We start from the raw sequence: 27,992 nt of genomic DNA on the forward strand, positions 1-27,992 counted from the left end.
TATGCACTATCTTGCTCCCCTCCATTAATTGTTTTAGATTTGAAAAAAATGTGTATGCAGCCTTCTTCCCTTGGTAACCGTTCACAAGCTCCTACGTGAGCGGAGTGTTTGCTTTTCAGATCTGCCGCACCTCCGGATAGATGCAATACTATCGCGGGGCCCACAATGCATGACGAATGCCGAAAGCCCGATTCTTGCATCGTGGCCATTTAGTAATGACGATCGTGCCGCAAATGGTCCGAGTATCCGACGCATTGTTTCCAGTATCTCCCAGAAACAACAAATGGAATTTGCAAATACAAATCAAAATAAAATATTAATAAAATTGGGGTGCACCACGAGGACTTCCCAGGAGGTCACCCATCCTAGTACTACTCTCGCCCAAGCACGCTTAACTTCGGAGTTCTGATGGGATCCGGTGCATTAGTGCTGGTATGATCGCACCCGTTTAATTCATGCTCGCTTAGATCTTTATGCACTATCTTGCTCCCCTCCATTAATTGTTTTAGATTTGAAAAAACTGTGTATGCAGCCTTCCTCCCTTGGTAACCGTGCACAAGCTCGTACGTGAGCAGAGTGTTTGCATTTCAGATCTGCCGCACCCCCGGATAGATGCAATACTATCGCGGGGCCCACAATGCACGACGAATGCCAAAAGCCCGGTTTTTGCACGGTTCCCATTCAGTAATGACAATCGTGCCGCAAATGGTCCGAGTATCCGGCACGTTGTTTGCGTTTGTCTCACCGAAACGACAAATGGAATTTGCAAATACGATATCGAAATAAAATATTAATAAAATTGGGGTGCAACACGAGGAATTCCCCGGAGGTCACCCATCCTAGTACTACTCTCGCCCAAGCACACTTAACTTCGGAGTTCTGATGGGATCCGGTGCATTAGTGCTGGTATGATCGCACCCGTTTAATTCATGCTTGCTTAGATCTTTATGCACTATCTTGCTCCCCTCCATTAATTGTTTTAGATTTGAAAAACTGTGTAGCAGCCTTCCTCCCTTGGTAACCGTGCACAAGCTCCTACGTGAGCAGAGTGTTTGCTTTTCAGATCTGCCGCACCCCCTGATAGATGCAATACTATCGCGGGGCCCACAATGCACGACGAATGCCAAAATCCCGGTTTTTGCACGGTTCCCATTCAGTAATGACAATCGTGCCGCAAATGGTCCGAGTATCCGGCACGTTGTTTGCGTTTGTCTCGCCGAAACGACAAATGGAATTTGCAAATACGATATCGAAATAAAATATTAATAAAATTGGGGTGCAACACGAGGACTTCCCAGGAGGTCACCCATCCTAGTAATAGTCTCGCCCAAGCACGCTTAACTTCGGAGTTCTGATGGGATCCTGTGGATTAGTGCTGGTATGATCGCACCCGTTTAATTCATGCTCGCTTAGATCTTTATGCACTATCTTGCTCCCCTCCATTAATTGTTTTAGATTTGAAAAAACTGTGTATGCAGCCTTCCTCCCTTGGTAACCGTGCACAAACTCGTACGTGAGCAGAGTGTTTGCATTTCAGATCTGCCGCACCCCCGGATAGATGCAATACTATCGCGGGGCCCACAATGCACGACGAATGCCAAAAGCCCGGTTTTTGCACGGTTCCCATTCAGTAATGACAATCGTGCCGCAAATGGTCCGAGTATCCGGCACGTTGTTTGCGTTTGTCTCACCGAAACGACAAATGGAATTTGCAAATACGATATCGAAATAAAATATTAATAAAATTGGGGTGCAACACGAGGACTTCCCCGGAGGTCACCCATCCTAGTACTACTCTCGCCCAAGCACACTTAACTTCGGAGTTCTGATGGGATCCGGTGCATTTGTGCTGGTATGATCGCACCCGTTTAATTCTTGCTCGCTTAGATCTTTATGAACTATCTTGCTCCCTTCCATTAATTGTTTTAGATTTGAAAAAAATGTGTATGCAGCCTTCCTCCCTTGGTAACCGTGCACAAGCTCCTACGTGAGCGGAGTGTTTGCTTTTCAGATCTGCCGCACCTCCGGATAGATGCAATACTATCACGGAGCCCACAATGCACGACGAATGCCGAAAGCCCGGTTCTTGCATCGTTGCCATTCAGTAATGACAATCGTGCCGCAAATGGTCCGAGTATCCGGCACGTTGTTTGCGTTTGTCTCACCGAAACGACAAATGGAATTTGCAAATACGATATCGAAATAAAATATTAATAAAATTGGGGTGCAACACGAGGACTTCCCAGGAGGTCACCCATCCTAGTACTACTCTCGCCCATGCACACTTAACTTCGGAGTTCTGATGGGATCTGGTGCATTAGTGCTGGTATGATCACACCCGTTTAATTCATGCTCGCTTAGATCTTTATGCACTATCTTGCTCCCCTCCATTAATTGTTTTAGACATGAAAAAACTGTGTATGCAGCCTTCCTCCCTTGGTAACCGTGCACAAGCTCCTACGTGAGCAGAGTGTTTGCTTTTCAGATCTGCCGCACCTCTGGATAGATGCAATACTTTCACGGGGCCCACAATGCATGACGAATGCCGAAAGCCCGGTTCTTGCATCGTTGCCATTCAGTAATGACGATCGTGCCGCAAATGGTCCGAGTATCCGACGCATTGTTTCCAGTTGTCTCCCAGAAACAACAAATGGAATTTGCAAATACAAATCAAAATAAAATATTAATAAAATTGGGGTGCAACACGAGGACTTCCCAGGAGGTCACCCATCCTAGTACTACTCTCGCCCAAGCACGCTTAACTTTTGAGTTCTGATGGGATCCGGTGCATTAGTGCTGGTATGATCGCACCCGTTTAATTCATGCTGGCTTAGATCCTTATGCACTATCTTGCTCCCCTCCATTAATTGTTATAGACTTGAAAAAACTGTGTATGCAGCCTTCCTCCCTTGGTAACCGTGCACAAGCTCCTACGTGAGCGGAGTGTTTGCTTTTCAGATCTGCCGCACCCCCTGATAGATGCAATACTATCGCGGGGCCCACAATGCACGACGAATGCCAAAAGCCCGGTTTTTGCACGGTTCCCATTCAGTAATGACGATCGTGCCGCAAATGGTCCGAGTATCCGGCGCGTTGTTTGCGTTTGTCTCGCCGAAACGACAAATGGAATTTGCAAATACGATATCGAAATAAAATATTAATAAAATTGGGGTGCAACACGAGGACTTCCCAGGAGGTCACCCATCCTAGTACTACTCTCGCCGATGCACACTTAACTTCGGAGTTCTGATCCGATGGGATCCGGTGCATTAGTGCAGGTATGATCGCACCCGTTTAATTCATGCTCGCTTAGATCTTTATGCACTATCTTGCTCCCCTCCATTAATTGTTTTAGACTTGAAAAAACAGTGTATGCAGGCTTCCTCCCTTGGTAACCGTGCACAAGCTCCTACGTGAGCAGAGTGTTTGCTTTTCAGATCTGTCGCACCCCCGGATAGATGCAATACTATCGCGGGGCCCACAATGCACGACGAATGCCAAAAGCCCGGTTTTTGCACGGTTCCCATTCAGTAATGACGATTGTGCCGCAAATGGTCCGAGTATCCGGCGCGTTGTTTGCGTTTGTCTCGCCGAAACGACAAATGGAATTTGCAAATACGATATCGAAATAAAATATTAATAAAATTGGGGTGCAACACGAGGACTTCCCAGGAGGTCACCCATCCTAGTACTACGCTCGCCCAAGCACACTTAACTTCGGAGTTCTGATGGGATCCGGTGCGTTAGTGCTGGTATGATCGCACCCGTTTAGTTCATGCTCGCTTAGATCTTTATGCACTATCTTGCTCCCCTCCATTAATTGTTTTAGATTTGAAAAAACTGTGTATGCAGCCTTCCTCCCTTGGTAACCGTGCACAAGCTCCTACGTGAGCGGTGTGTTTGCTTTTCAGATCTGCCGCACCCCCTGATAGATGCAATACTATCACGGGGCCCACAATGCACGACGAATGCCAAAAGCCCGGTTTTTGCACGGTTCCCATTCAGTAATGACGATCGTGCCGCAAATCGTCCGAGTATCCGGCGCGTTGTTTGCGTTTGTCTCGCCGAAACGACAAATGGAATTTGCAAATACGATATCGAAATAAAATATTAATAAAATTGGGGTGCAACATGAGGACTTCCCCGGAGGTCACCCATCCTAGTACTACTCTCGCCCAAGCACACTTAACTTCGGAGTTCTGATGGGATCCGGTGCATTTGTGCTGGTATGATCGCACCCGTTTAATTCATGCTCGCTTAGATCTTTATGCACTATCTTGCTCCCCTCCATTAATTGTTTTAGATTTGAAAAAACTGTGTATGCAGCCTTCCTCCCTTGGTAACCGTGCACAAGCTCCTACGTGAGCGGAGTGTTTGCTTTTCAGATCTGCCGCACCCCCTGATAGATGCAATACTATCGCGGGGCCCACAATGCACGACGAATGCCAAAAGCCCGGTTTTTGCACGGTTCCCATTCAGTAATGACGATCGTGCCGCAAATGGTCCGAGTATCCGGCGTGTTGTTTGAGTTTGTCTCGCCGAAACGACAAATGTAATTTGCAAATACGATATCGAAATAAAATATTAATAAAATTGGGGTGCAACACAAGGACTTCCCAGGAGGTCACCCATCCTAATACTACTCTCGCCAAAGCACACTTTACTTCGGAGTTCTGATGGGATCCGGTGCATTAGTGCTGGTATGATCGCACCCATTTAATTCATGCTCGCTTAGATCTTTATGAACTATCTTGCTCCCTTCCATTAATTGTTTTAGATTTGAAAAAAATGTGTATGCAGCCTTCTTCCCTTGGTAACCGTGCACAAGCTCCTACGTGAGCGGAGTGTTTGCTTTTCAGATCTGCCGCACCTCCGGATAGATGCAATACTATCGTGGGGCCCACAATGCATGACGAATGCCGAAAGCCCGGTTCTTGCATCGTGGCCATTCAGTAATGACGATCGTGCCGCAAATGGTCCGAGTATCTGGCACGTTGTTTGCGTTTGTCTCGCCGAAACGACAAATGGAATTTGCAAATACGATATCAAAATAAAATATTAATAAAATTGGGGTGCAACACGAGGACTTCCCAGGAGGTCACCCATCCTAGTACTACTCCCGCCCATGCACACTTAACTTCGGAGTTCTGATCCGATGGGATCCGGTGCATTAGTGCTGGTATGATCGCACCCGTTTAATTCATGCTCGCTTAGATCTTTATGCACTATCTTGCTCCCCTCCATTAATTGTTTTAGACTTGAAAAAACTGTGTATGCAGCCTTCCTCCCTTGGTAACCGTGCACAAGCTCCTACGTGAGCAGAGTGTTTGCTTTTCAGATCTGCCGCACCCCCGGATAGATGCAATACTATCGCGGGGCCCACAATGCACGACGAATGCCAAAAGCCTGGTTTTTGCACGGTTCCCATTCAGTAATGACGATCGTGCCGCAAATGGTCCGAGTATCCGGCACGTTGTTTGAGTTTGTCTCGCCGAAACGACAAATGTAATTTGCAAATACGATATCGAAATAAAATATTAATAAAATTCGGGTGCAACACAAGGACTTCCCAGGAGGTCACCCATCCGAATACTACTCTCGCCCAAGCACACTTAACTTCGGAGTTCTGATGGGATCCGGTGCATTAGTGCTGGTATGATCGCACCCGTTTATTTCATGCTCGCTTAGATCTTTATGAACTATCTTGCTCCCTTCCATTAATTGTTTTAGATTTGAAAAAAATGTGTATGAAGCCTTCTTCCCTTGGTAACCGTGCACAAGCTCCTACGTGAGCGGAGTGTTAGCTTTTCAGATCTGCCGCACCTCCGGATAGATGCAATACTATCGTGGGGCCCACAATGCATGACGAATGCCGAAAGCCCGGTTCTTGCATCGTGGCCATTCAGTAATGACGATCGTGCCGCAAATGGTCCGAGTATCCGACGCATTGTTTCCAGTATCTCCCAGAAACAACAAATGGAATTTGCAAATACAAATCAAAATAAAATATTAATAAAATTGGGGTGCAACACGAGGACTTCCCAGGAGGTCACCCATCCTAGTACTACTCTCGCCCAAGCACGCTTAACTTCGGAGTTCTGATGGGATCCGGTGCATTAGTGCTGGTATGATCGCACCCGTTTAATTCATGCTCGGTTAGATCTTTATGCACTATCTTGCTCCCCTCCATTAATTGTTTTAGACTTGAAAAAACTGTGTATGCAGCTTTCCTCCCTTGGTAACCGTGCACAAGCTCCTACGTGAGCAGAGTGTTTGCTTTTCAGATCTGCCGCACCCCCTGATAGATGCAATAATATCGCGGGGCCCACAATGCACGATGAATGCCAAAAGCCCGGTTTTTGCACGGTTCCCATTCAGTAATGACAATCGTGCCGCAAATGGTCTGAGTATCCGGCACGTTGTTTGCGTTTGTCTCGCCGAAACGACAAATGGAATTTGCAAATACGATATCGAAATAAAATATTAATAAAATTGGGGTGCAACAAGAGGACTTCCCAGGAGGTCACCCATCCTACTACTACTTTCGCCCAAGCACGCTTAACTTCGGAGTTCTGATGGGATCCTGTGCATTAGTGCTGGTATGATCGCACCCGTTTAATTCATACTCGCTTAGATCTTTATGCACTATCTTGCTCCCCTCCATTAATTGTTTTAGATTTGAAAAAACTGTGTATGCAGCCTTCCTCCCGTGGTAACCGTGCACAAGCTCCTACGTGAGCGGAGTGTTTGCTTTTCAGATCTGCCGCACCCCCTGATAGATGCAATACTATCGCGGGGCCCACAATGCACGACGAATGCCAAAAGCCCGGTTTTTGCACGGTTCCCATTCAGTAATGACGATCGTGCTGCAAATGGTCCGAGTATCCGGCGTGTTGTTTGAGTTTGTCTCGCCGAAACGACAAATGTAATTTGCAAATACGATATCGAAATAAAATATTAATAAAATTGGGGTGCAACACAAGGACTTCCCAGGAGGTCACCCATCCTAATACTACTCTCGCCAAAGCACACTTTACTTCGGAGTTCTGATGGGATCCGGTGCATTAGTGCTGGTATGATCGCACCCATTTAATTCATGCTCGCTTAGATCTTTATGAACTATTTTGCTCCCTTCCATTAATTGTTTTAGATTTGAAAAAAATGTGTATGCAGCCTTCTTCCCTTGGTAACCGTGCACAAGCTCCTACGTGAGCGGAGTGTTTGCTTTTCAGATCTGCCGCACCTCCGGATAGATGCAATACTATCGTGGGGCCCACAATGCATGACGAATGCCGAAAGCCCGGTTCTTGCATCGTGGCCATTCAGTAATGACGATCGTGCCGCAAATGGTCCGAGTATCTGGCACGTTGTTTGCGTTTGTCTCGCCGAAACGACAAATGGAATTTGCAAATACGATATCAAAATAAAATATTAATAAAATTGGGGTGCAACACGAGGACTTCCCAGGAGGTCACCCATCCTAGTACTACTCCCGCCCATGCACACTTAACTTCGGAGTTCTGATCCGATGGGATCCGGTGCATTAGTGCTGGTATGATCGCACCCGTTTAATTCATGCTCGCTTAGATCTTTATGCACTATCTTGCTCCCCTCCATTAATTGTTTTAGACTTGAAAAAACTGTGTATGCAGCCTTCCTCCCTTGGTAACCGTGCACAAGCTCCTACGTGAGCAGAGTGTTTGCTTTTCAGATCTGCCGCACCCCTGGATAGATGCAATACTATCGCGGGGCCCACAATGCACGACGAATGCCAAAAGCCTGGTTTTTGCACGGTTCCCATTCAGTAATGACGATCGTGCCGCAAATGGTCCGAGTATCCGGCACGTTGTTTGAGTTTGTCTCGCCGAAACGACAAATGTAATTTGCAAATACGATATCGAAATAAAATATTAAAAAAATTGGGGTGCAACACAAGGACTTCCCAGGAGGTCACCCATCCTAATACTACTCTCGCCAAAGCACACTTAACTTCGGAGTTCTGATGGGATCCGGTGCATTAGTGCTGGTATGATCGCACCCGTTTAATTCATGCTCGCTTAGATCTTTATGAACTATCTTGCTCCCTTCCATTAATTGTTTTAGATTTGAAAAAAATGTGTATGCAGCCTTCTTCCGTTGGTAACCGTGCACAAGCTCCTACGTGAGCGGAGTGTTTGCTTTTCAGATCTGCCGCACCTCCGGATAGATGCAATACTATCATGGGGCCCACAATGCATGACGAATGCCAAAAGTCCGGTTCTTGCATCGTGGCCATTCAGTAATGACGATCGTGCCGCAAATGGTCTGAGTATCCGACGCATTGTTTCCAGTATCTCCCAGAAACAACAAATGGAATTTGCAAATACAAATCAAAATAAAATATTAATAAAATTGGGGTGCAACACGAGGACTTCCCAGGAGGTCACCCATCCTAGTACTACTCTCGCCCAAGCACGCTTAACTTCGGAGTTCTGATGGGATCCGGTGCATTAGTGCTGGTATGATCGCACCCGTTTAATTCATGCTCGGTTAGATCTTTATGCACTATCTTGCTCCCCTCCATTAATTGTTTTAGACTTGAAAAAACTGTGTATGCAGCTTTCCTCCCTTGGTAACCGTGCACAAGCTCCTACGTGAGCAGAGTGTTTGCTTTTCAGATCTGCCGCACCCCCTGATAGATGCAATAATATCGCGGGGCCCACAATGCACGATGAATGCCAAAAGCCCGGTTTTTGCACGGTTCCCATTCAGTAATGACAATCGTGCCGCAAATGGTCTGAGTATCCGGCACGTTGTTTGCGTTTGTCTCGCCGAAACGACAAATGGAATTTGCAAATACGATATCGAAATAAAATATTAATAAAATTGGGGTGCAACACGAGGACTTCCCAGGAGGTCACCCATCCTACTACTACTCTCGCCCAAGCACGCTTCACTTCGGAGTTCTGATGGGATCCTGTGCATTAGTGCTGGTATGATCGCACCCGTTTAATTCATACTCGCTTAGATCTTTATGCACTATCTAGCTCCCCTCCATTAATTGTTTTAGATTTGAAAAAACTGTGTATGCAGCCTTCCTCCCTTGGTAACCGTGCACAAGCTCCTACGTGAGCGGAGTGTTTGCTTTTCAGATCTGCCGCACCCCCTGATAGATGCAATACTATCGCGGGGCCCACAATGCACGACGAATGCCAAAAGCCCGGTTTTTGCACGGTTCCCATTCAGTAATGACAATCGTGCCGCAAATGGTCCGAGTATCCGGCACGTTGTTTGCGTTTGTCTCACCGAAACGACAAATGGAATTTGCAAATACGATATCGAAATAAAATATTAATAAAATTGGGGTGCAACATGAGGACTTCCCCGGAGGTCACCCATCCTAGTACTACTCTCGCCCAAGCACACTTAACTTCGGAGTTCTGATGGGATCCGGTGCATTTGTGCTAGTATGATCGCACCGGTTTAATTCATGCTCGCTTAGATCTTTATGCACTATCTTGCTCCCCTCCATTAATTGTTTTAGATTTGAAAAAACTGTGTATGCAGCCTTCCTCCCTTGGTAACCGAGCACAAGCTCCTACGTGAGCGGAGTGTTTGCTTTTCAGATCTGCCGCACCCCCTGATAGATGCAATACTATAGCGGGGCCCACAATGCACGACGAATGCCAAAAGCCCGGTTTTTGCACGGTTCCCATTCAGTAATGACGATCGTGCCGCAAATGGTCCGAGTATCCGACGCGTTGTTTGCGTTTGTCTCGCCGAAACGACAAATGGAATTTGCAAATACGATATCGAAATAAAATATTAATAAAATTGGGGTGCAACACGAGGACTTCCCAGGAGGTCACCCATCCTAGTACTACTCCCGCCCATGCACACTTAACTTCGGAGTTCTGATCCGATGGGATCCGGTGCATTAGTGCTGGTATGATCGCACCCGTTTAATTCATGCTCGCTTAGATCTTTATGCACTATCTTGCTCCCCTCCATTAATTGTTTTAGACTTGAAAAAACTGTGTATGCAGCCTTCCTCCCTTGGTAACCGTGCACAAGCTCCTACGTGAGCAGAGTGTTTGCTTTTCAGATCTACCGCACCCCCGGATAGATGCAATACAATCGCGAGGCCCACAATGCACGACGAATGCCAAAAGCCCGGTTTTTGCACGGTTCCCATTCAGTAATGACGATCGTGCCGCAAATGGTCCGAGTATCCGGCGCGTTGTTTGAGTTTGTCTCGCCGAAACGACAAATGGAATTTGCAAATACGATATCGAAATAAAATATTAATAAAATTCGGGTGCAACACAAGGACTTCCCAGGAGGTCACCCATCCTAATACTACTCTCGCCCAAGCACACTTAACTTCGGAGTTCTGATGGGATCCGGTGCATTAGTGCTGGTATGATCGCACCCGTTTATTTCATGCTCGCTTAGATCTTTATGAACTATCTTGCTCCCTTCCATTAATTGTTTTAGATTTGAAAAAAATGTGTATGCAGCCTTCTTCCCTTGGTAACCGTGCACAAGCTCCTACGTGAGCGGAGTGTTTGCTTTTCAGATCTGCCGCACCTCCGGATAGATGCAATACTATCGCGGGGCCCACAATGCATGACGAATGCCGAAAGCCCGGTTCTTGCATCGTGGCCATTCAGTAATGACGATCGTGCCGCAAATGGTCCGTGTATCCGACGCACTGTTTCCAGTATCTCCCAGAAACAACAAATGGAATTTGCAAATACAAATCAAAATAAAATATTAATAAAATTGGGGTGCAACACGAGGACTTCCAAGGAGGTCACCCATCCTAGTACTACTCTCGCCCAAGCACGCTTAACTTCGGAGTTCTGATGGGATCCGGTGCATTAGTGTTGGTATGATCGCACCCGTTTAATTCATGCTCGCTTAGATCTTTATGCACTATCTTGCTCCCCTCCATTAATTGTTTTAGACTTGAAAAAACTGTGTATGCAGCCTTCCTCCCTTGGTAACCGTGCACAAGCTCCTACGTGAGCAGAGTGTTTGCTTTTCAGATCTGCCGCACCCCCTGATAGATGCAATAATATCGCGGGGCCCACAATGCACGATGAATGCCAAAAGCCCGGTTTTTGCACGGTTCCCATTCAGTAATGACAATCGTGCAGCAAATGGTCCGAGTATCCGGCACGTTGTTTGCGTTTGTCTCGCCGAAACGACAATTGGAATTTGCAAATACGATATCGAAATAAAATATTAATAAAATTGGGGTGCAACACGAGGACTTCCCAGGAGGTCACCCATTCTAGTACTACTCTCGCCCAAGCACACTTAACTTCGGAGTTCTGATGGGATCCGGTGCATTTGTGCTGGTATGATCGCACCCGTTTAATTCATGCTCGCTTAGATCTTTATGCACTATCTTGCTCCCCTCCATTAATTGTTTTAGAATTGAAAAAACTGTGTATGCAGCCTTCCTCCCTTGGTAACCGTGCACAAGCTCCTACGTGAGCGGAGTGTTTGCTTTTCAGATCTGCCGCACCCCCTGATAGATGCAATACTATCGCGGGGCCCACAATGCACGACGAATGCCAAAAGCCCGGTTTTTGCACGGTTCCCATTCAGTAATGACGATCGTGCCGCAAATGGTCCGAGTATCCGGCGCGTTGTTTGCGTTTGTCTCGCCGAAACGACCAACGGAATTTGCAAATACGATATCGAAATAAAATATTAATAAAATTGGGGTGCAACACGAGGACTTCCCAGGAGGTCACCCATCCTAGTACTACTCCCGTCCATGCACACTTAACTTCGGAGTTCTGATGGGATCCGGTGCATTAGTGCTGGTATGATCGCACCCGTTTAATTCATGCTCGCTTAGATCTTTATGCACTATCTTGCTCCCCTCCATTAATTGTTTTAGACTTGAAAAAACTGTGTACGCAGCCTTCCTCCCTTGGTAACCGTGCACAAGCTCTTACGTGAGCAGAGTGTTTGCTTTTTAGATCTGCCGCACCCCCGGATAGATGCAATACTATCGCGGGGCCCACAATGCACGACGAATGCCAAAAGCCCGGTTTTTTCTCGGTTCCCATTCAGTAATGACAATCGTGCCGCAAATGGTCCGAGTATCCGGCGCGTTGTTTGCGTTTGTCTCGCCGAAACGACAAATGGAATTTGCAAATACGATATCGAAATAAAATATTAATAAAATTGGGGTGCAACACGAGGACTTCCTAGGAGGTCACCCATCCTAGTACTACTCCCGCCCATGCACACTTAACTTCGGAGTTCTGATGGGATCCGGTGCATTAGTGCTGGTATGATCACACCCGTTTTATTCATGCTCGCTTAGATCTTTATGCACTATCTTGCTCCCCTCCATTAATTGTTTTAGACTTGAAAAAACTGTGTATGCAGCCTTCCTCCCTTGGTAACCGTGCACAAGCTCCTACGTGAGCGGAGTGTTTGCTTTTCAGATCTGCCGCACCTCCGGATAGATGCAATACTATCGCGGGGCCCACAATGCATGACGAATGCCGAAAGCCCGGTTCTTGCATCGTTGCCATTCAGTAATGACGACCGTGCCGCAAATGGTCCGAGTATCCGACGCATTGTTTCCAGTATCTCCCAGAAACAACAAATGGAATTTGCAAATACAAATCAAAATAAAATATTAATAAAATTGGGGTGCAACACGATGACTTCCCAGGAGGTCACCCATCCTAGTACTACACTCGCCCAAGCACGCTTAACTTCGGAGTTCTGATGGGATCCGGTGCATTAGTGCTGGTATGATCGCACCCGTTAAATTCATGCTCGCTTAGATCTTTATGCACTATCTTGCTCCCCTCCATTAATTGTTTTAGACTTGAAAAAACTGTGTATGCAGCCTTCCTCCCTTGGTAACCGTGCACAAGCTCCTACGTGAGCAGAGTGTTTGCTTTTCAGATCTGCCGCACCCCCTGATAGATGCAATAATATCGCGGGGCCCACAATGCACGATGAATGCCAAAAGCCCGATTTTTGCACGGTTCCCATTCAGTAATGACAATCGTGCCGCAAATGGTCCGAGTATCCGGCACGTAGTTTGCGTTTGCCTCGCCAAAACGACAAATGGAATTTGCAAATACGATATCGAATTAAAATATTAATAAAATTGGGGTGCAACACGAGGACTTCCCAGGAGGTCACCCATCCTAGTACAACTCTCGCCCAAGCACGCTTAACTTCGGAGTTCTGATGGGATCCTGTGCATTAGTGCTGGTATGATCGCACCCGTTTAATTCATGCTCGCTTAGATCTTTATGCACTATCTTGCTCCCCTCCATTAATTGTTTTAGATTTGAAAAAACTGTGTATGCAGCCATCCTCCCTTGGTAACCGTGCACAAGCTCGTACGTGAGCAGAGTGTTTGCATTTCAGATCTGCCGCACCCCCGGATAGATGCAATACTATCGCGGGGCCCACAATGCACGACGAATGCCAAAAGCCCGGTTTTTGCACGGTTCCCATTCAGTAATGACAATCGTGCCGCAAATGGTCCGAGTATCCGGCACGTTGTTTGCGTTTGTCTCACCGAAACGACAAATGGAATTTGCAAATACGATATCGAAATAAAATATTAATAAAATTGGGGTGCAACACGAGGACTTCCCCGGAGGTCACCCATCCTAGTACTACTCTCGCCCAAGCACACTTAACTTCGGAGTTCTGATGGGATCCGGTGCATTTGTGCTGGTATGATCGCACCCGTTTATTTCATGCTCGCTTAGATCTTTATGAACTATCTTGCTCCCTTCCATTAATTGTTTTAGATTTGAAAAAAATGTGTATGCAGCCTTCCTCCCTTGGTAACCGTGCACAAGCTCCTACGTGAGCGGAGTGTTTGCTTTTCAGATCAGCCGCACCTCCGGATAGATGCAATACTATCGCGGGGCCCACAATGCACGACGAATGCCGAAAGCCCAGTTCTTGCATCGTTGCCATTCAGTAATGACAATCGTGCCGCAAATGGTCTGAGTATCCGACGCATTGTTTCCAGTTGTCTCCCAGAAACAACAAATGGAATTTGCAAATACAAATCAAAATAAAATAATAAAAAAATTGGGGTGCAACACGAGGACTTCCCCGGAGGTCACCCATCCTAATACTACTCTCGCCCAAGCACGCTTAACTTCGGACTTCTGATGGGATCCGGTGCATTAGTGCTGGTATGATCGCACCCGTTTAATTCATGCTCGCTTAGATCTTTATGCACTATCTTGCTCCCCTCCATTAATTGTTTTAGACTTGAAAAAACTGTGTATGCAGCCTTCCTCCCTTGGTAACCGTGCACAAGCTCTTACGTGAGCAGAGTGTTTGCTTTTCAGATCTGCCGCACCCCCGGATAGATGCAATACAATCGCGGGGCCCACAATGCACGACGAATGCCAAAAGCCCGGTTTTTTCACGGTTCCCATTCAGTAATGACAATCGTGCCGCAAATGGTCCGAGTATCCGGCGCGTTGTTTTTGTTTGTCTCGCCGAAACGACAAATGGAATTTGCAAGTACGATATCGAAATAAAATATTAATAAAATTGGGGTGCAACACGAGGACTTCCCAGGAGGTCACCCATCCTAGTACTACTCTCGCCCATGCACACTTAACTTCGGAGTTCTAATGGGATCCGGTGCATTAGTGCTGGTATGATCGCACCCGTTTAATTCATGCTCGCTTAGATCTTTATGCACTATCTTGCTCCCCTCCATTAATTGTTTTAGACTTGAAAAAACTGTGTATGCAGCCTTCCTCCCTTGGTAACCGTGCACGAGCTCCTACGTGAGCAGAGTGTTTGTTTTTCAGATCTGCCGCACCCCCTGATAGATGCAATAATATCGCGGGGCCCACAATGCACGATGAATGCCAAAAGCCCGGTTTTTGCACGGTTCCCATTCAGTAATGACAATCGTGCCGCAAATGGTCTGAGTATCCGGCACGTTGTTTGCGTTTGTCTCGCCGAAACGACAAATGGAATTTGCAAATACGATATCGAAATAAAATATTAATAAAATTGGGGTGCAACAAGAGGACTTCCCAGGAGGTCACCCATCCTACTACTACTTTCGCCCAAGCACGCTTAACTTCGGAGTTCTGATGGGATCCTGTGCATTAGTGCTGGTATGATCGCACCCGTTTAATTCATACTCGCTTAGATCTTTATGCACTATCTTGCTCCCCTCCATTAATTGTTTTAGATTTGAAAAAACTGTGTATGCAGCCTTCCTCCCTTGGTAACCGTGCACAAGCTCCTACGTGAGCGGAGTGTTTGCTTTTCAGATCTGCCGCACCCCCTGATAGATGCAATACTATCGCGGGGCCCACAATGCACGACGAATGCCAAAAGCCCGGTTTTTGCATCGTGGCCATTCAGTAATGACGATCGTGCCGCAAATGGTCCGAGTATCCGACGCATTGTTTCCAGTTGTCTCCCAGAAACAACAAATGGAATTTGCAAATACAAATCAAAATAAAATATTAATAAAATTGAGGTGCAACACGAGGACTTCCCAGGAGGTCACCCATCCTAGTACTACTCTCGCCCAAGCACGCTTAACTTCGGAGTTCTGATGAGATCCGGTGCATTAGTGCTGGTATGATCGCACCCGTTTAATTCATGCTCGCTTAGATCTTTATGCACTATCTTGCTCCCCTCCATTAATTGTTTTAGACTTGAAAAAACTGTGTATGCAGCCTTCCTCCCTTGGTAACCGTGCACAAGCTCTTACGTGAGCAGAGTGTTTGCTTTTCAGTTCTGCCGCACCCCCGGATAGATGCAATACAATCGCGGGGCCCACAATGCACGACGAATGCCAAAAGCCCGGTTTTTTCACGGTTCCCATTCAGTAATGACAATCGTGCCGCAAATGGTCCGAGTATCCGGCGCGTTGTTTGCGTTTGTCTCGCCGAAACGACAAATGGAATTTGCAAGTACGATATCGAAATAAAATATTAATAAAATTGGGGAGCAACACGAGGACTTCCCAGGAGGTCACCCATCCTAGTACTACTCTCGCCCATGCACACTTAACTTCGGAGTTCTGATGGGATCCGGTGCATTAGTGCTGGTATGATCGCACCCGTTTAATTCATGCTCGCTTAGATCTTTATGCACTATCTTGCTCCCCTCCATTAATTGTTTTAGACTTGAAAAAACTGTGTATGCAGCCTTCCTCCCTTGGTAACCGTGCACGAGCTCCTACGTGAGCAGAGTGTTTGCTTTTCAGATCTGCCGCACCCCCGGATAGATGCTATACTATCGCGGGGCCTACAATGCACGACGAATGCCAAAAGCCCGGTTTTTGCACGGTTCCCATTCAGTAATGACGATCGTGCCGCAAATGGTCCGAGTATCCGGCGCGTTGTTTGAGTTTGTCTCGCCGAAACGACAAATGGAATTTGCAAATACGATATCGAAATAAAATATTAATAAAATTGGGGTGCAACACAAGGACTTCCCAGGAGGTCACCCATCCTAATACTACTCTCGCCCAAGCACACTTAACTTCGGAGTTCTGATGGGATCCGGTGCATTAGTGCTGGTATGATCGCACCCGTTTAATTCATGCTCGCTTAGATCTTTATGCACTATCTTGCTCCCCTCCATTAATTGTTTTAGACTTGAAAAAAACTGTGTATGCAGCCTTCCTCCCTTGGTAACCGTGCACAAGCTCTTACGTGAGCAGAGTGTTTGCTTTTCAGATCTGCCGCACCCCCGGATAGATGCAATACAATCGCGGGGCCCACAATGCACGACGAATGCCAAAAGCCCGGTTTTTTCACGGTTCCCATTCAGTAATGACAATCGTGCCGCAAATGGTCCGAGTATCCGGCGCGTTGTTTGCGTTTGTCTCGCCGAAACGACAAATGGAATATGCAAGTACGATATCGAAATAAAATATTAATAAAATTGGGGTGCAACACGAGGACTTCCCAGGAGGTCACCCATCCTAGTACTACTCTCGCCCATGCACACTTAACTTCGGAGTTCTGATGGGATCCGGTGCATTAGTGCTGGTATGATCGCACCCGTTTAATTCATGCTCGCTTAGATCTTTATGCACTATCTTGCTCCCCTCCATTAATTGTTTTAGATTTGAAAAAACTGTGTATGCAGCCTTCCTCCCTTGGTAACCGTGCACAAGCTCGTACGTGAGCAGAGTGTTTGCATTTCAGATCTGCCACACCCCCGGATAGATGCAATACTATCGCGGGGCCCACAATGCACGACGAATGCCAAAAGCCCGGTTTTTGCACGGTTCCCATTCAGTAATGACAATCGTGCCGCAAATGGTCCGAGTATCCGGCACGTTGTTTGCGTTTGTCTCACCGAAACAAATGGAATTTGCAAATACGATATCGAAATAAAATATTAATAAAATTGGGGTGCAACACGAGGACTTCCCCAGAGGTCACCCATCCTAGTACTACTCTCGCCCAAGCACACTTAACTTCGGAGTTCTGATGGGATCCGGTGCATTTGTGCTGGTATGATCGCACCCGTTTAATTCATGCTCGCTTAGATCTTTATGAAATATCTTGCTCCCTTCCATTAATTGTTTTAGATTTGAAAAAAATGTGTATGCAGCCTTCCTCCCTTAGTAACCGTGCACAAGCTCCTACGTGAGCGGAGTGTTTGCTTTTCAGATCTGCCGCACCTCCGGATAGATGCAATACTATCACGGGGCCCACAATGCACGACGAATGCCGAAAGCCCGGTTCTTGCATCGTTGCCATTCAGTAATGACGATCGTGCCGCAAATGGTCCGAGTATCCGACGCATTGTTTCCAGTTGTCTCCCAGAAACAACCAATGGAATTTGCAAATACAAATCAAAATAAAATATTAATAAAATTGGGATGCAACACGTGGACTTCCCAGGAGGTCACCCATCCAAGTACTACTCTCGCCCAAGCACGCTTAACTTCGGAGTTTTGATGAGATCCGGTGCATTAGTGCTGGTATGATCGCATCCGTTTAATTCATGCTCGCTTAGATCTTTGTGCACTATCTTGCTCCCCTCCATTAATTGTTTTAGATTTGAAAAAACTGTGTATGCAGCCTTCCTCCCTTGGTAACCGTGCACAAGCTCGTACGTGAGCAGAGTGTTTGCATTTCAGATCTGCCACACCCCCGGATAGATGCAATACTATCGCGGGGCCCACAATGCACGACGAATGCCAAAAGCCCGGTTTTTGCACGGTTCCCATTCAGTAATGACAATCGTGCCGCAAATGGTCCGAGTATCCGGCACGTTGTTTGCGTTTGTCTCACCGAAACAAATGGAATTTGCAAATACGATATCGAAATAAAATATTAATAAAATTGGGGTGCAACACGAGGACTTCCCCAGAGGTCACCCATCCTAGTACTACTCTCGCCCAAGCACACTTAACTTCGGAGTTCTGATGGGATCCGGTGCATTTGTGCTGGTATGATCGCACCCGTTTAATTCATGCTCGCTTAGATCTTTATGAAATATCTTGCTCCCTTCCATTAATTGTTTTAGATTTGAAAAAAATGTGTATGCAGCCTTCCTCCCTTAGTAACCGTGCACAAGCTCCTACGTGAGCGGAGTGTTTGCTTTTCTGATCTGCCGCACCCCCGGATAGATGCAATACTATCGTGGGGCCCACAATGCACGACGAATGCCGAAAGCCCGGTTCTTGCATCGTTGCCATTCAGTAATGACGATCGTGCCGCAAATGGTCCGAGTATCCGACGCATTGTTTCCTGTTGTCTCCCAGAAACAACCAATGGAATTTGCAAATACAAATCAAAATAAAATATTAATAAAATTGGGATGCAACACGTGGACTTCCCAGGAGGTCACCCATCCAAGTACTACTCTCGCCCAAGCACGCTTAACTTCGGAGTTCTGATGAGATCCGGTGCATTAGTGCTGGTATGATCGCATCCGTTTAATTCATGCTCGTTTAGATCTTTGTGCACTATCTTGCTCCCCACCATTAATTGTTTTAGACTTGAAAAAACTGTGTATGCAGGCTTCCTCCCTTGGTAACCGTGCACAAGCTCGTATGTGAGCAGAGTGTTTGCATTTCAGATCTGCCACACCCCCGGATAGATGCAATACTATCGCGGGGCCCACAATGCACGACGAATGCCAAAAGCCCGGTTTTTGCACGGTTCCCATTCAGTAATGACAATCGTGCCGCAAATGGTCCGAGTATCCGGCACGTTGTTTGCGTTTGTCTCACCGAAACAAATGGAATTTGCAAATACGATATCGAAATAAAATATTAATAAAATTGGGGTGCAACACGAGGACTTCCCCAGAGGTCACCCATCCTAGTACTACTCTCGCCCAAGCACACTTAACTTCGGAGTTCTGATGGGATCCGGTGCATTTGTGCTGGTATGATCGCACCCGTTTAATTCATGCTCGCTTAGATCTTTATGAAATATCTTGCTCCCTTCCATTAATTGTTTTAGATTTGAAAAAAATGTGTATGCAGCCTTCCTCCCTTAGTAACCGTGCACAAGCTCCTACGTGAGCGGAGTGTTTGCTTTTCAGATCTGCCGCACCTCCGGATAGATGCAATACTATCGCGCGGCCCACAATGCACGACGAATGCCGAAAGCCCGGTTCTTGCATCGTTGCCATTCAGTAATGACGATCGTGCCGCAAATGGTCCGAGTATCCGACGCATTGTTTCCAGTTGTCTCCCAGAAACAACCAATGGAATTTGCAAATACAAATCAAAATAAAATATTAATAAAATTGGGGTGCAACACGTGGACTTCCCAGGAGGTCACCCATCCAAGTACTACTCTCGCCCAAGCACACTTAACTTCGGAGTTCGGATGGGATCCGGTGCATTAGTGCTGGTATGATCGCACCCGTTTAATTCATGCTCGCTTAGATCTTTATGAACTATTTTGCTCCCTTCCATTAATTGTTTTAGACTTGAAAAAACTGTGTATGCAGGCTTCCTCCCTTGGTAACCGTGCACAAGCTCGTATGTGAGCAGAGTGTTTGCATTTCAGATCTGCCACACCCCCGGATAGATGCAATACTATCGCGGGGCCCACAATGCACGACGAATGCCAAAAGCCCGGTTTTTGCACGGTTCCCATTCAGTAATGACAATCGTGCCGCAAATGGTCCGAGTATCCGGCACGTTGTTTGCGTTTGTCTCGCCGAAACGACAAATGGAATTTGCAAGTACGATATCGAAATAAAATATTAATAAAATTGGGGTGCAACACGAGGACTTCCCAGGAGGTCACCCATCCTAGTACTACTCTCGCCCATGCACACTTAACTTCGGAGTTCTGATGGGATCCGGTGCATTAGTGCTGGTATGATCGCACCCGTTTAATTCATGCTCGCTTAGATCTTTATGCACTATCTTGCTCCCCTCCATTAATTGTTTTAGATTTGAAAAAACTGTGTATGCAGCCTTCCTCCCTTGGTAACCGTGCACAAGCTCGTACGTGAGCAGAGTGTTTGCATTTCAGATCTGCCACACCCCCGGATAGATGCAATACTATCGCGGGGCCCACAATGCACGACGAATGCCAAAAGCCCGGTTTTTGCACGGTTCCCATTCAGTAATGACAATCGTGCCGCAAATGGTCCGAGTATCCGGCACGTTGTTTGCGTTTGTCTCACCGAAACAAATGGAATTTGCAAATACGATATCGAAATAAAATATTAATAAAATTGGGGTGCAACACGAGGACTTCCCCAGAGGTCACCCATCCTAGTACTACTCTCGCCCAAGCACACTTAACTTCGGAGTTCTGATGGGATCCGGTGCATTTGTGCTGGTATGATCGCACCCGTTTAATTCATGCTCGCTTAGATCTTTATGAAATATCTTGCTCCCTTCCATTAATTGTTTTAGATTTGAAAAAAATGTGTATGCAGCCTTCCTCCCTTAGTAACCGTGCACAAGCTCCTACGTGAGCGGAGAGTTTGCTTTTCAGATCTGCCGCACCTCCGGATAGATGCAATACTATCGCGGGGCCCACAATGCACGACGAATGCCGAAAGCCCGGTTCTTGCATCGTTGCCATTCAGTAATGACGATCGTGCCGCAAATGGTCCGAGTATCCGACGCATTGTTTCCAGTTGTCTCCCAGAAACAACCAATGGAATTTGCAAATACAAATCAAAATAAAATATTAATAAAATTGGGATGCAACACGTGGACTTCCCAGGAGGTCACCCATCCAAGTACTACTCTCGCCCAAGCACGCTTAACTTCGGAGTTCTGATGAGATCCGGTGCATTAGTGCTGGTATGATCGCATCCGTTTAATTCATGCTCGCTTAGATCTTTGTGCACTATCTTGCTCCCCTCCATTAATTGTTTTAGACTTGAAAAAACTGTGTATGCAGGCTTCCTCCCTTGGTAACCGTGCACAAGCTCGTATGTGAGCAGAGTGTTTGCATTTCAGATCTGCCACACCCCCGGATAGATGCAATACTATCGCGGGGCCCACAATGCACGACGAATGCCAAAAGCCCGGTTTTTGCACGGTTCCCATTCAGTAATGACAATCGTGCCGCAAATGGTCCGAGTATCCGGCACGTTGTTTGCGTTTGTCTCACCGAAACAAATGGAATTTGCAAATACGATATCGAAATAAAATATTAATAAAATTGGGGTGCAACACGAGGACTTCCCCAGAGGTCTCCCATCCTAGTACTACTCTCGCCCAAGCACACTTAACTTCGGAGTTCTGATGGGATCCGGTGCATTTGTGCTGGTATGATCGCACCCGTTTAATTCATGCTCGCTTAGATCTTTATGAAATATCTTGCTCCCTTCCATTAATTGTTTTAGATTTGAAAAAAATGTGTATGCAGCCTTCCTCCCTTAGTAACCGTGCACAAGCTCCTACGTGAGCGGAGTGTTTGCTTTTCAGATCTGCCGCACCTCCGGATAGATGCAATACTATCGCGGGGCCCACAATGCACGACGAATGCCGAAAGCCCGGTTCTTGCATCGTTGCCATTCAGTAATGACGATCGTGCCGCAAATGGTCCGAGTATCCGACGCATTGTTTCCAGTTGTCTCCCAGAAACAACCAATGGAATTTGCAAATACAAATCAAAATAAAATATTAATAAAATTGGGATGCAACACGAGGACTTCCCAGGAGGTCACCCATCCTAGTACTACTCTCGCCCATGCACACTTAACTTCGGAGTTTTGATGGGATCCGGTGCATTAGTGCTGGTATGATCGCACCCGTTTAATTCATGCTCGCTTAGATCTTTATGCACTATCTTGCTCTCCTCCATTAATTGTTTTAGATTTGAAAAAACTGTGTATGCAGCCTTCCTCCCTTGGTAACCGTGCACAAGCTCGTACGTGAGCAGAGTGTTTGCATTTCAGATCTGCCACACCCCCGGATAGATGCAATACTATCGCGGGGCCCACAATGCACGACGAATGCCAAAAGCCCGGTTTTTGCACGGTTCCCATTCAGTAATGACAATCGTGCCGCAAATGGTCCGAGTATCCGGCACGTTGTTTGCGTTTGTCTCACCGAAACAAATGGAATTTGCAAATACGATATCGAAATAAAATATTAATAAAATTGGGGTGCAACACGAGGACTTCCCCAGAGGTCACCCATCCTAGTACTACTCTCTCCCAAGCACACTTAACTTCGGAGTTCTGATGGGATCCGGTGCATTTGTGCTGGTATGATCGCACCCGTTTAATTCATGCTCGCTTAGATCTTTATGAAATATCTTGCTCCCTTCCATTAATTGTTTTAGATTTGAAAAAAATGTGTATGCAGCCTTCCTCCCTTAGTAACCGTGCACAAGCTCCTACGTGAGCGGAGTGTTTGCTTTTCAGATCTGCCACACCTCCGGATAGATGCAATACTATCACGGGGCCCACAATGCACGACGAATGCCGAAAGCCCGGTTCTTGCATCGTTGCCATTCAGTAATGACGATCGTGCCGCAAATGGTCCGAGTATCCGACGCATTGTTTCCAGTTGTCTCCCAGAAACAACCAATGGAATTTGCAAATACAAATCAAAATAAAATATTAATAAAATTGGGATGCAACACGTGGACTTCCCAGGAGGTCACCCATCCAAGTACTACTCTCGCCCAAGCACGCTTAACTTCGGAGTTTTGATGAGATCCGGTGCATTAGTGCTGGTATGATCGCATCCGTTTAATTCATGCTCGCTTAGATCTTTGTGCACTATCTTGCTCCCCTCCATTAATTGTTTTAGACTTGAAAAAACTGTGTATGCAGGCTTCCTCCCTTGGTAACCGTGCACAAGCTCGTACGTGAGCAGAGTGTTTGCATTTCAGATCTGCCACACCCCCGGATAGATGCAATACTATCGCGGGGCCCACAATGCACGACGAATGCCAAAAGCCCGGTTTTTGCACGGTTCCCATTCAGTAATGACAATCGTGCCGCAAATGGTCCGAGTATCCGGCACGTTGTTTGCGTTTGTCTCGCCGAAACGACAAATGGAATTTGCAAGTACGATATCGAAATAAAATATTAATAAAATTGGGGTGCAACACGAGGACTTCCCAGGAGGTCACCCATCCTAGTACTACTCTCGCCCATGCACACTTAACTTCGGAGTTCTGATGGGATCCGGTGCATTAGTGCTGGTATGACCGCACCCGTTTAATTCATGCTCGCTTAGATCTTTATGCACTATCTTGCTCCCCTCCATTAATAGTTTTAGATTTGAAAAAACTGTGTATGCAGCCTTCCTCCCTTGGTAACCGTGCACAAGCTCCTACGTGAGCAGAGTGTTTGCTTTTCAGATCTGCCGCACCCCCTGATAGATGCAATACTATCGCGGGGCCCACAATGCACGACGAATGCCAAAAGCCCGGTTTTTGCACGGTTCCCATTCAGTAATGACAATCGTGCCGCAAATGGTCCGAGTATCCGGCACGTTGTTTGCGTTTGTCTCGCCGAAACGACAAATGGAATTTGCAAGTACGATATCGAAATAAAATATTAATAAAATTGGGGTGCAACACGAGGACTTCCCAGGAGGTCACCCATCCTAGTACTACTCTCGCCCATGCACACTTAACTTCGGAGTTCTGATGGGATCCGGTGCATTAGTGCTGGTATGATCGCACCCGTTTAATTCATGCTCGCTTAGATCTTTATGCACTATCTTGCTCCCCTCCATTAATTGTTTTAGATTTGAAAAAACTGTGTATGCAGCCTTCCTCCCTTGGTAACCGTGCACAAGCTCGTACGTGAGCAGAGTGTTTGCATTTCAGATCTGCCACACCCCCGGATAGATGCAATACTATCGCGGGGCCCACAATGCACGACGAATGCCAAAAGCCCGGTTTTTGCACGGTTCCCATTCAGTAATGACAATCGTGCCGCAAATGGTCCGAGTATCCGGCACGTTGTTTGCGTTTGTCTCACCGAAACAAATGGAATTTGCAAATACGATATCGAAATAAAATATTAATAAAATTGGGGTGCAACACGAGGACTTCCCCAGAGGTCACCCATCCTAGTACTACTCTCGCCCAAGCACACTTAACTTCGGAGTTCTGATGGGATCCGGTGCATTTGTGCTGGTATGATCGCACCCGTTTAATTCATGCTCGCTTAGATCTTTATGAAATATCTTGCTCCCTTCCATTAATTGTTTTAGATTTGAAAAAAATGTGTATGCAGCCTTCCTCCCTTAGTAACCGTGCACAAGCTCCTACGTGAGCGGAGTGTTTGCTTTTCAGATCTGCCGCACCGCCGGATAGATGCAATACTATCGCGGGGCCCACAATGCACGACGAATGCCGAAAGCCCGGTTCTTGCATCGTTGCCATTCAGTAATGACGATCGTGCCGCAAATGGTCCGAGTATCCGACGCATTGTTTCCAGTTGTCTCCCAGAAACAACCAATGGAATTTGCAAATACAAATCAAAATAAAATATTAATAAAATTGGGGTGCAACACGTGGACTTCCCAGGAGGTCACCCATCCAAGTACTACTCTCGCCCAAGCACACTTAACTTCGGAGTTCGGATGGGATCCGGTGCATTAGTGCTGGTATGATCGCACCCGTTTAATTCATGCTCGCTTAGATCTTTATGAACTATTTTGCTCCCTTCCATTAATTGTTTTAGATTTTAAAAAAATGTGTATGCAGCCTTCTTCCCTTGGTAACCGTGCACAAGCTCCTACGTGAGCGGAGTGTTTGCTTTTCAGATCTGCCGCACCTCCGGATAGATGCAATACTATCGCGGGGCCCACAATGCATGACGAATGCCGAAAGCCCGGTTCTTGCATCGTGGCCATTCAGTAATGACGATCGTGCCGCAAATGGTCCGAGTATCCGACGCATTGTTTCCAGTATCTCCCAGAAACAACAAATGGAATTTGCAAATACAAATCAAAATAAAATATTAATAAAATTGGGGTGCAACACGAGGACTTCCCAGGAGGTCACCCATCCTAGTACTACTCTCGCCCATGCACGCTTAACTTCGGAGTTCTGATGGGATCCGGTGCATTAGTGCTGGTATGATCGCACCCGTTTAATTCATGCTCGCTTAGATCTTTATGCACTATCTTGCTCCCCTCCATTAATAGTTTTAGATTTGAAAAAACTGTGTATGCAGCCTTCCTCCCTTGGTAACCGTGCACAAGCTCGTACGTGAGCAGAGTGTTTGCATTTCAGATCTGCCACACCCCCGGATAGATGCAATACTATCGCGGGGCCCACAATGCACGACGAATGCCAAAAGCCCGGTTTTTGCACGGTTCCCATTCAGTAATGACAATCGTGCCGCAAATGGTCCGAGTATCCGGCACGTTGTTTGCGTTTGTCTCACCGAAACAAATGGAATTTGCAAATACGATATCGAAATAAAATATTAATAAAATTGGGGTGCAACACGAGGACTTCCCCAGAGGTCACCCATCCTAGTACTACTCTCGCCCAAGCACACTTAACTTCGGAGTTCTGATGGGATCCGGTGCATTTGTGCTGGTATGATCGCACCCGTTTAATTCATGCTCGCTTAGATCTTTATGAAATATCTTGCTCCCTTCCATTAATTGTTTTAGATTTGAAAAAAATGTGTATGCAGCCTTCCTCCCTTAGTAACCGTGCACAAGCTCCTACGTGAGCGGAGTGTTTGCTTTTCTGATCTGCCGCACCCCCGGATAGATGCAATACTATCGCGGGGCCCACAATGCACGACGAATGCCGAAAGCCCGGTTCTTGCATCGTTGCCATTCAGTAATGACGATCGTGCCGCAAATGGTCCGAGTATCCGACGCATTGTTTCCAGTTGTCTCCCAGAAACAACCAATGGAATTTGCAAATACAAATCAAAATAAAATATTAATAAAATTGGGATGCAACACGTGGACTTCCCAGGAGGTCACCCATCCAAGTACTACTCTTGCCCAAGCACGCTTAACTTCGGAGTTCTGATGAGATCCGGTGCATTAGTGCTGGTATGATCGCATCCGTTTAATTCATGCTCGCTTAGATCTTTGTGCACTATCTTGCTCCCCTCCATTAATTGTTTTAGACTTGAAAAAACTGTGTATGCAGGCTTCCTCCCTTGGTAACCGTGCACAAGCTCGTATGTGAGCAGAGTGTTTGCATTTCAGATCTGCCACACCCCCGGATAGATGCAATACTATCGCGGGGCCCACAATGCACGACGAATGCCAAAAGCCTGGTTTTTGCACGGTTCCCATTCAGTAATGACAATCGTGCCGCAAATGGTCCGAGTATCCGGCACGTTGTTTGCGTTTGTCTCACCGAAACAAATGGAATTTGCAAATACGATATCGAAATAAAATATTAATAAAATTGGGGTGCAACACGAGGACTTCCCCAGAGGTCACCCATCCTAGTACTACTCTCGCCCAAGCACACTTAACTTCGGAGTTCTGATGGGATCCGGTGCATTTGTGCTGGTATGATCGCACCCGTTTAATTCATGCTCGCTTAGATCTTTATGAAATATCTTGCTCCCTTCCATTAATTGTTTTAGATTTGAAAAAAATGTGTATGCAGCCTTCCTCCCTTAGTAACCGTGCACAAGCTCCTACGTGAGCGGAGTGTTTGCTTTTCAGATCTGCCGCACCTCCGGATAGATGCAATACTATCGCGGGGCCCACAATGCACGACGAATGCCGAAAGCCCGGTTCTTGCATCGTTGCCATTCAGTAATGACGATCGTGCCGCAAATGGTCCGAGTATCCGACGCATTGTTTCCAGTTGTCTCCCAGAAACAACCAATGGAATTTGCAAATACAAATCAAAATAAAATATTAATAAAATTGGGGTGCAACACGTGGACTTCCCAGGAGGTCACCCATCCAAGTACTACTCTCGCCCAAGCACACTTAACTTCGGAGTTCGGATGGGATCCGGTGCATTAGTGCTGGTATGATCGCACCCGTTTAATTCATGCTCGCTTAGATCTTTATGAACTATTTTGCTCCCTTCCATTAATTGTTTTAGATTTTAAAAAAATGTGTATGCAGCCTTCTTCCCTTGGTAACCGTGCACAAGCTCCTACGTGAGCGGAGTGTTTGCTTTTCAGATCTGCCGCACCTCCGGATAGATGCAATACTATCGCGGGGCCCACAATGCATGACGAATGCCGAAAGCCCGGTTCTTGCATCGTGGCCATTCAGTAATGACGATCGTGCCGCAAATGGTCCGAGTATCCGACGCATTGTTTCCAGTATCTCCCAGAAACAACAAATGGAATTTGCAAATACAAATCAAAATAAAATATTAATAAAATTGGGGTGCAACACGAGGACTTCCCAGGAGGTCACCCATCCTAGTACTACTCTCGCCCATGCACGCTTAACTTCGGAGTTCTGATGGGATCCGGTGCATTAGTGCTGGTATGATCGCACCCGTTTAATTCATGCTCGCTTAGATCTTTATGCACTATCTTGCTCCCCTCCATTAATAGTTTTAGATTTGAAAAAACTGTGTATGCAG

The 27,992-nt window shown here is 46.5% G+C and overlaps 56 non-coding genes and 3 pseudogenes across 56 annotated transcripts; all 59 read right to left on the minus strand.

Annotated features, from left to right (window-relative positions):
- Positions 1–327: 327 nt before the first annotated feature.
- LOC148794689 (5S ribosomal RNA) lies at positions 328–446 on the minus strand. The gene has a single exon (XR_016072191.1). It is a non-coding gene; the product is annotated as a 5S ribosomal RNA (ribosomal RNA).
- Positions 447–801: 355 nt separating this feature from the next.
- On the minus strand, positions 802–920 carry LOC148794690 (5S ribosomal RNA). Its single transcript, XR_016072305.1, has one exon. It is a non-coding gene; the product is annotated as a 5S ribosomal RNA (ribosomal RNA).
- Positions 921–1,273: 353 nt separating this feature from the next.
- LOC148794691 (5S ribosomal RNA) lies at positions 1,274–1,392 on the minus strand. Its single transcript, XR_016070098.1, has one exon. It is a non-coding gene; the product is annotated as a 5S ribosomal RNA (ribosomal RNA).
- A 355-nt stretch (positions 1,393–1,747) lies between these two features.
- Positions 1,748–1,866, minus strand: LOC148794692 (5S ribosomal RNA). The gene has a single exon (XR_016070920.1). It is a non-coding gene; the product is annotated as a 5S ribosomal RNA (ribosomal RNA).
- A 355-nt stretch (positions 1,867–2,221) lies between these two features.
- On the minus strand, positions 2,222–2,340 carry LOC148794693 (5S ribosomal RNA). Its single transcript, XR_016074964.1, has one exon. It is a non-coding gene; the product is annotated as a 5S ribosomal RNA (ribosomal RNA).
- Positions 2,341–2,694: 354 nt separating this feature from the next.
- LOC148794694 (5S ribosomal RNA) lies at positions 2,695–2,813 on the minus strand. The gene has a single exon (XR_016075179.1). It is a non-coding gene; the product is annotated as a 5S ribosomal RNA (ribosomal RNA).
- A 355-nt stretch (positions 2,814–3,168) lies between these two features.
- LOC148794695 (5S ribosomal RNA) lies at positions 3,169–3,292 on the minus strand (annotated as a pseudogene).
- A 355-nt stretch (positions 3,293–3,647) lies between these two features.
- LOC148794696 (5S ribosomal RNA) lies at positions 3,648–3,766 on the minus strand. Its single transcript, XR_016072221.1, has one exon. It is a non-coding gene; the product is annotated as a 5S ribosomal RNA (ribosomal RNA).
- A 355-nt stretch (positions 3,767–4,121) lies between these two features.
- LOC148794697 (5S ribosomal RNA) lies at positions 4,122–4,240 on the minus strand. Its single transcript, XR_016073678.1, has one exon. It is a non-coding gene; the product is annotated as a 5S ribosomal RNA (ribosomal RNA).
- Positions 4,241–4,595: 355 nt separating this feature from the next.
- On the minus strand, positions 4,596–4,714 carry LOC148794698 (5S ribosomal RNA). The gene has a single exon (XR_016070659.1). It is a non-coding gene; the product is annotated as a 5S ribosomal RNA (ribosomal RNA).
- Positions 4,715–5,069: 355 nt separating this feature from the next.
- On the minus strand, positions 5,070–5,193 carry LOC148794699 (5S ribosomal RNA). Its single transcript, XR_016069136.1, has one exon. It is a non-coding gene; the product is annotated as a 5S ribosomal RNA (ribosomal RNA).
- A 355-nt stretch (positions 5,194–5,548) lies between these two features.
- On the minus strand, positions 5,549–5,667 carry LOC148794700 (5S ribosomal RNA). The gene has a single exon (XR_016075476.1). It is a non-coding gene; the product is annotated as a 5S ribosomal RNA (ribosomal RNA).
- A 353-nt stretch (positions 5,668–6,020) lies between these two features.
- On the minus strand, positions 6,021–6,139 carry LOC148794701 (5S ribosomal RNA). Its single transcript, XR_016071399.1, has one exon. It is a non-coding gene; the product is annotated as a 5S ribosomal RNA (ribosomal RNA).
- Positions 6,140–6,494: 355 nt separating this feature from the next.
- LOC148794702 (5S ribosomal RNA) lies at positions 6,495–6,613 on the minus strand (annotated as a pseudogene).
- Positions 6,614–6,968: 355 nt separating this feature from the next.
- On the minus strand, positions 6,969–7,087 carry LOC148794703 (5S ribosomal RNA). The gene has a single exon (XR_016070660.1). It is a non-coding gene; the product is annotated as a 5S ribosomal RNA (ribosomal RNA).
- Positions 7,088–7,442: 355 nt separating this feature from the next.
- On the minus strand, positions 7,443–7,566 carry LOC148794704 (5S ribosomal RNA). The gene has a single exon (XR_016069137.1). It is a non-coding gene; the product is annotated as a 5S ribosomal RNA (ribosomal RNA).
- Positions 7,567–7,921: 355 nt separating this feature from the next.
- On the minus strand, positions 7,922–8,040 carry LOC148794705 (5S ribosomal RNA). The gene has a single exon (XR_016069784.1). It is a non-coding gene; the product is annotated as a 5S ribosomal RNA (ribosomal RNA).
- A 353-nt stretch (positions 8,041–8,393) lies between these two features.
- On the minus strand, positions 8,394–8,512 carry LOC148794706 (5S ribosomal RNA). The gene has a single exon (XR_016071410.1). It is a non-coding gene; the product is annotated as a 5S ribosomal RNA (ribosomal RNA).
- Positions 8,513–8,867: 355 nt separating this feature from the next.
- On the minus strand, positions 8,868–8,986 carry LOC148794707 (5S ribosomal RNA). The gene has a single exon (XR_016075462.1). It is a non-coding gene; the product is annotated as a 5S ribosomal RNA (ribosomal RNA).
- Positions 8,987–9,341: 355 nt separating this feature from the next.
- On the minus strand, positions 9,342–9,460 carry LOC148794708 (5S ribosomal RNA). The gene has a single exon (XR_016070313.1). It is a non-coding gene; the product is annotated as a 5S ribosomal RNA (ribosomal RNA).
- Positions 9,461–9,815: 355 nt separating this feature from the next.
- Positions 9,816–9,939, minus strand: LOC148794709 (5S ribosomal RNA). The gene has a single exon (XR_016069139.1). It is a non-coding gene; the product is annotated as a 5S ribosomal RNA (ribosomal RNA).
- A 355-nt stretch (positions 9,940–10,294) lies between these two features.
- LOC148794710 (5S ribosomal RNA) lies at positions 10,295–10,413 on the minus strand. Its single transcript, XR_016074962.1, has one exon. It is a non-coding gene; the product is annotated as a 5S ribosomal RNA (ribosomal RNA).
- Positions 10,414–10,766: 353 nt separating this feature from the next.
- Positions 10,767–10,885, minus strand: LOC148794711 (5S ribosomal RNA). Its single transcript, XR_016074595.1, has one exon. It is a non-coding gene; the product is annotated as a 5S ribosomal RNA (ribosomal RNA).
- A 355-nt stretch (positions 10,886–11,240) lies between these two features.
- On the minus strand, positions 11,241–11,359 carry LOC148794712 (5S ribosomal RNA). The gene has a single exon (XR_016069162.1). It is a non-coding gene; the product is annotated as a 5S ribosomal RNA (ribosomal RNA).
- A 355-nt stretch (positions 11,360–11,714) lies between these two features.
- On the minus strand, positions 11,715–11,833 carry LOC148794713 (5S ribosomal RNA). The gene has a single exon (XR_016072631.1). It is a non-coding gene; the product is annotated as a 5S ribosomal RNA (ribosomal RNA).
- Positions 11,834–12,188: 355 nt separating this feature from the next.
- Positions 12,189–12,307, minus strand: LOC148794714 (5S ribosomal RNA). Its single transcript, XR_016074384.1, has one exon. It is a non-coding gene; the product is annotated as a 5S ribosomal RNA (ribosomal RNA).
- A 353-nt stretch (positions 12,308–12,660) lies between these two features.
- Positions 12,661–12,779, minus strand: LOC148794715 (5S ribosomal RNA). Its single transcript, XR_016072825.1, has one exon. It is a non-coding gene; the product is annotated as a 5S ribosomal RNA (ribosomal RNA).
- Positions 12,780–13,134: 355 nt separating this feature from the next.
- LOC148794716 (5S ribosomal RNA) lies at positions 13,135–13,253 on the minus strand. Its single transcript, XR_016074787.1, has one exon. It is a non-coding gene; the product is annotated as a 5S ribosomal RNA (ribosomal RNA).
- Positions 13,254–13,608: 355 nt separating this feature from the next.
- LOC148794717 (5S ribosomal RNA) lies at positions 13,609–13,727 on the minus strand. Its single transcript, XR_016070921.1, has one exon. It is a non-coding gene; the product is annotated as a 5S ribosomal RNA (ribosomal RNA).
- A 354-nt stretch (positions 13,728–14,081) lies between these two features.
- On the minus strand, positions 14,082–14,200 carry LOC148794718 (5S ribosomal RNA). Its single transcript, XR_016069379.1, has one exon. It is a non-coding gene; the product is annotated as a 5S ribosomal RNA (ribosomal RNA).
- Positions 14,201–14,555: 355 nt separating this feature from the next.
- Positions 14,556–14,674, minus strand: LOC148794719 (5S ribosomal RNA). The gene has a single exon (XR_016072071.1). It is a non-coding gene; the product is annotated as a 5S ribosomal RNA (ribosomal RNA).
- Positions 14,675–15,029: 355 nt separating this feature from the next.
- On the minus strand, positions 15,030–15,148 carry LOC148794720 (5S ribosomal RNA; annotated as a pseudogene).
- Positions 15,149–15,502: 354 nt separating this feature from the next.
- LOC148794721 (5S ribosomal RNA) lies at positions 15,503–15,621 on the minus strand. Its single transcript, XR_016072004.1, has one exon. It is a non-coding gene; the product is annotated as a 5S ribosomal RNA (ribosomal RNA).
- A 355-nt stretch (positions 15,622–15,976) lies between these two features.
- Positions 15,977–16,095, minus strand: LOC148794722 (5S ribosomal RNA). Its single transcript, XR_016073325.1, has one exon. It is a non-coding gene; the product is annotated as a 5S ribosomal RNA (ribosomal RNA).
- A 355-nt stretch (positions 16,096–16,450) lies between these two features.
- Positions 16,451–16,569, minus strand: LOC148794723 (5S ribosomal RNA). Its single transcript, XR_016073377.1, has one exon. It is a non-coding gene; the product is annotated as a 5S ribosomal RNA (ribosomal RNA).
- A 356-nt stretch (positions 16,570–16,925) lies between these two features.
- Positions 16,926–17,044, minus strand: LOC148794724 (5S ribosomal RNA). Its single transcript, XR_016071553.1, has one exon. It is a non-coding gene; the product is annotated as a 5S ribosomal RNA (ribosomal RNA).
- Positions 17,045–17,396: 352 nt separating this feature from the next.
- Positions 17,397–17,515, minus strand: LOC148794725 (5S ribosomal RNA). Its single transcript, XR_016071207.1, has one exon. It is a non-coding gene; the product is annotated as a 5S ribosomal RNA (ribosomal RNA).
- A 354-nt stretch (positions 17,516–17,869) lies between these two features.
- On the minus strand, positions 17,870–17,988 carry LOC148794726 (5S ribosomal RNA). The gene has a single exon (XR_016073654.1). It is a non-coding gene; the product is annotated as a 5S ribosomal RNA (ribosomal RNA).
- A 352-nt stretch (positions 17,989–18,340) lies between these two features.
- On the minus strand, positions 18,341–18,459 carry LOC148794727 (5S ribosomal RNA). The gene has a single exon (XR_016071208.1). It is a non-coding gene; the product is annotated as a 5S ribosomal RNA (ribosomal RNA).
- A 354-nt stretch (positions 18,460–18,813) lies between these two features.
- LOC148794728 (5S ribosomal RNA) lies at positions 18,814–18,932 on the minus strand. The gene has a single exon (XR_016070085.1). It is a non-coding gene; the product is annotated as a 5S ribosomal RNA (ribosomal RNA).
- Positions 18,933–19,284: 352 nt separating this feature from the next.
- LOC148794729 (5S ribosomal RNA) lies at positions 19,285–19,403 on the minus strand. Its single transcript, XR_016071209.1, has one exon. It is a non-coding gene; the product is annotated as a 5S ribosomal RNA (ribosomal RNA).
- A 354-nt stretch (positions 19,404–19,757) lies between these two features.
- Positions 19,758–19,876, minus strand: LOC148794730 (5S ribosomal RNA). Its single transcript, XR_016069943.1, has one exon. It is a non-coding gene; the product is annotated as a 5S ribosomal RNA (ribosomal RNA).
- Positions 19,877–20,231: 355 nt separating this feature from the next.
- Positions 20,232–20,350, minus strand: LOC148794731 (5S ribosomal RNA). The gene has a single exon (XR_016071555.1). It is a non-coding gene; the product is annotated as a 5S ribosomal RNA (ribosomal RNA).
- Positions 20,351–20,702: 352 nt separating this feature from the next.
- LOC148794732 (5S ribosomal RNA) lies at positions 20,703–20,821 on the minus strand. The gene has a single exon (XR_016071210.1). It is a non-coding gene; the product is annotated as a 5S ribosomal RNA (ribosomal RNA).
- Positions 20,822–21,175: 354 nt separating this feature from the next.
- LOC148794733 (5S ribosomal RNA) lies at positions 21,176–21,294 on the minus strand. The gene has a single exon (XR_016070097.1). It is a non-coding gene; the product is annotated as a 5S ribosomal RNA (ribosomal RNA).
- A 352-nt stretch (positions 21,295–21,646) lies between these two features.
- On the minus strand, positions 21,647–21,765 carry LOC148794734 (5S ribosomal RNA). Its single transcript, XR_016071478.1, has one exon. It is a non-coding gene; the product is annotated as a 5S ribosomal RNA (ribosomal RNA).
- A 354-nt stretch (positions 21,766–22,119) lies between these two features.
- On the minus strand, positions 22,120–22,238 carry LOC148794735 (5S ribosomal RNA). The gene has a single exon (XR_016069089.1). It is a non-coding gene; the product is annotated as a 5S ribosomal RNA (ribosomal RNA).
- Positions 22,239–22,590: 352 nt separating this feature from the next.
- LOC148794736 (5S ribosomal RNA) lies at positions 22,591–22,709 on the minus strand. The gene has a single exon (XR_016074884.1). It is a non-coding gene; the product is annotated as a 5S ribosomal RNA (ribosomal RNA).
- A 354-nt stretch (positions 22,710–23,063) lies between these two features.
- LOC148794737 (5S ribosomal RNA) lies at positions 23,064–23,182 on the minus strand. Its single transcript, XR_016073655.1, has one exon. It is a non-coding gene; the product is annotated as a 5S ribosomal RNA (ribosomal RNA).
- A 355-nt stretch (positions 23,183–23,537) lies between these two features.
- LOC148794738 (5S ribosomal RNA) lies at positions 23,538–23,656 on the minus strand. Its single transcript, XR_016072389.1, has one exon. It is a non-coding gene; the product is annotated as a 5S ribosomal RNA (ribosomal RNA).
- A 355-nt stretch (positions 23,657–24,011) lies between these two features.
- LOC148794739 (5S ribosomal RNA) lies at positions 24,012–24,130 on the minus strand. The gene has a single exon (XR_016071556.1). It is a non-coding gene; the product is annotated as a 5S ribosomal RNA (ribosomal RNA).
- Positions 24,131–24,482: 352 nt separating this feature from the next.
- Positions 24,483–24,601, minus strand: LOC148794740 (5S ribosomal RNA). The gene has a single exon (XR_016071211.1). It is a non-coding gene; the product is annotated as a 5S ribosomal RNA (ribosomal RNA).
- Positions 24,602–24,955: 354 nt separating this feature from the next.
- On the minus strand, positions 24,956–25,074 carry LOC148794741 (5S ribosomal RNA). Its single transcript, XR_016070057.1, has one exon. It is a non-coding gene; the product is annotated as a 5S ribosomal RNA (ribosomal RNA).
- Positions 25,075–25,427: 353 nt separating this feature from the next.
- Positions 25,428–25,546, minus strand: LOC148794742 (5S ribosomal RNA). Its single transcript, XR_016070790.1, has one exon. It is a non-coding gene; the product is annotated as a 5S ribosomal RNA (ribosomal RNA).
- Positions 25,547–25,898: 352 nt separating this feature from the next.
- LOC148794743 (5S ribosomal RNA) lies at positions 25,899–26,017 on the minus strand. Its single transcript, XR_016071212.1, has one exon. It is a non-coding gene; the product is annotated as a 5S ribosomal RNA (ribosomal RNA).
- A 354-nt stretch (positions 26,018–26,371) lies between these two features.
- LOC148794744 (5S ribosomal RNA) lies at positions 26,372–26,490 on the minus strand. The gene has a single exon (XR_016072745.1). It is a non-coding gene; the product is annotated as a 5S ribosomal RNA (ribosomal RNA).
- Positions 26,491–26,842: 352 nt separating this feature from the next.
- On the minus strand, positions 26,843–26,961 carry LOC148794745 (5S ribosomal RNA). Its single transcript, XR_016071213.1, has one exon. It is a non-coding gene; the product is annotated as a 5S ribosomal RNA (ribosomal RNA).
- A 354-nt stretch (positions 26,962–27,315) lies between these two features.
- LOC148794746 (5S ribosomal RNA) lies at positions 27,316–27,434 on the minus strand. Its single transcript, XR_016070169.1, has one exon. It is a non-coding gene; the product is annotated as a 5S ribosomal RNA (ribosomal RNA).
- A 353-nt stretch (positions 27,435–27,787) lies between these two features.
- On the minus strand, positions 27,788–27,906 carry LOC148794747 (5S ribosomal RNA). Its single transcript, XR_016070794.1, has one exon. It is a non-coding gene; the product is annotated as a 5S ribosomal RNA (ribosomal RNA).
- Positions 27,907–27,992: the final 86 nt, after the last annotated feature.

The sequence above is a fragment of the Nelumbo nucifera genome, chromosome 4 (assembly GCF_055504915.1).
Source record: "Nelumbo nucifera cultivar China Antique chromosome 4, China Antique-T2T, whole genome shotgun sequence".
Classification (NCBI taxonomy): Eukaryota; Viridiplantae; Streptophyta; class Magnoliopsida; order Proteales; family Nelumbonaceae; genus Nelumbo; species Nelumbo nucifera.